At 41.4% G+C, this 1,676-nt stretch overlaps 1 protein-coding gene across 1 annotated transcript in view; it reads left to right on the top strand.

Moving 5' to 3' along the window:
* LOC111955784 (CUB and sushi domain-containing protein 3-like) overlaps window positions 1–1,676 on the top strand; it is an 88,125-nt gene that overhangs the window by 31,871 nt on the left and 54,578 nt on the right. The window lies entirely within an intron of this gene.

Below are 1,676 nucleotides of genomic sequence, written 5' to 3'. Positions count from 1 at the left end.
GAAACATAGACGCACAGCATGCAGTCCAAAATAGGCTAGTAAGGTGGTGAGAGAGACGTGGTATGATGGAGCACGCCAATACACACACACCACCGCACACACACACGGGCATTTATCACACACACCCACACACACAACACAACACACAGCACTGATTGCACACTACACCAACACAACACACCCACATACACACCCTAAACACAATCCACAAACAGATCCAACACACACCAACACACACACAACTGACTGGCAGGTATCACCACACACACACAACACAACACACGACTATTACATACACACACATACAATTCCGGCAAAGTCACAATACCAACACAGGGCATTAAGGGGGTTAATCAAATCTCCTCAGAGCTCCTCTGTTTTGTTTTTGCTTACTCAATTACTTAATTATAATTCACTTTTCTAGCTTTTCCCACAACAATATACCTATTGTTATAGCAGGAAGAAATGATGCCATCCACCTTATTCAGAATGACTTCCGACATACGCTGAGTGACATAGAGGTGTTCCTAATGTTTTGTACGCTCAGTGTCTACAGACACAATTTCTGGTTTGTTTGTGTGTTTGGAAGAAGGTCCCCGCCCCCAAAAAAATCTACACGGCGGAAAAACTAAAATAACTCCTACACTTCCACCTCTGCTTGAAAGGGGACTGTGACAAAGTTATTTTCCTTTCAACCTTGTCTGTGTGTTGGTTTTGGTTTCTTTATCTCTGTCAAAAATGTTTTTCTGTGTCTCTGTAAATCAGTTCATATCAGGTGATCCTTTGTCACTGTGTAAAGATTGAGTGGGCACTACTTTGTCAGTAGATAGTCAGTGTGGGTTGAGTGGGCAGCGTGTTAATGTGTGGAAGTTCTCTCAATGCTGTCTGTGTGTTAGAAGACGAATGAACCGGAWGATAATCAGTATCATTATATGGTCTCTGTGTTAGAAGACGAATGAACAGGAAGATAATCAGTATCATTATATGGTCTCTGTGTTAGAAGATGAATGAACAGGAAGAGAATCAGTATCATTATATGGTCTCTGTGTTAGAAGACAAATGAACAGTAAGAGAATCAGTATCATTATATGGTCTCTGTGTTAGAAGATGAATGAACAGGAAGAGAATCAGTTTCATTATATGGTCTCTGTGTTAGAAGATGAATGAACAGGAAGAGAATCAGTTTTATTATATGGTCTCTATGTTAGAAGATGAATGAACAGGAAGAGAATCAGTTTTATTATATGGTCTCTATGTTGTAAGAATATGTGGAAGCAGAATCAATGTTCCTCACTGTACTGACAGTCTGTCAATAGTGGTATAGTCAGTGGGTCTTTGGGTGAGTAGTGTTACTTTATTTCTGACCAATGTAGTCAGCAGGCCTTTGTGTTGAAACGGTTTGTGTTTGGTCTCCTTGTGTGAGTTGTGTACTGTTGGTGTGTGTGAGAGACTGTGTGTTATTTGAGTGCTCTGTATGTGTGAGTTTCTCTGTGTGTGAGACTGATTTGAGGGCGTGGTGTGAATAGTGCAATAACCCCGAGTAAAATTCCTTTGATAAATAACCCTGAGTGTAATTCCTTTGAGCAGAATAAGTGCTGACTCTCCTCTCTTCCTCTCCTCCTGTATCCTCCTCCTCCCCTGGTCTCCTCTCCTTTCCTCCCCTGGTCTCCTCTCCT

Source organism: Salvelinus sp. IW2-2015, linkage group LG31 (genome assembly GCF_002910315.2).
Source record: "Salvelinus sp. IW2-2015 linkage group LG31, ASM291031v2, whole genome shotgun sequence".
Lineage (NCBI taxonomy): Eukaryota > Metazoa > Chordata > Actinopteri > Salmoniformes > Salmonidae > Salvelinus > Salvelinus sp. IW2-2015.
Note: the sequence above shows the minus strand (reverse complement) of the source record. Positions and strands in the feature narration are given on the sequence as shown.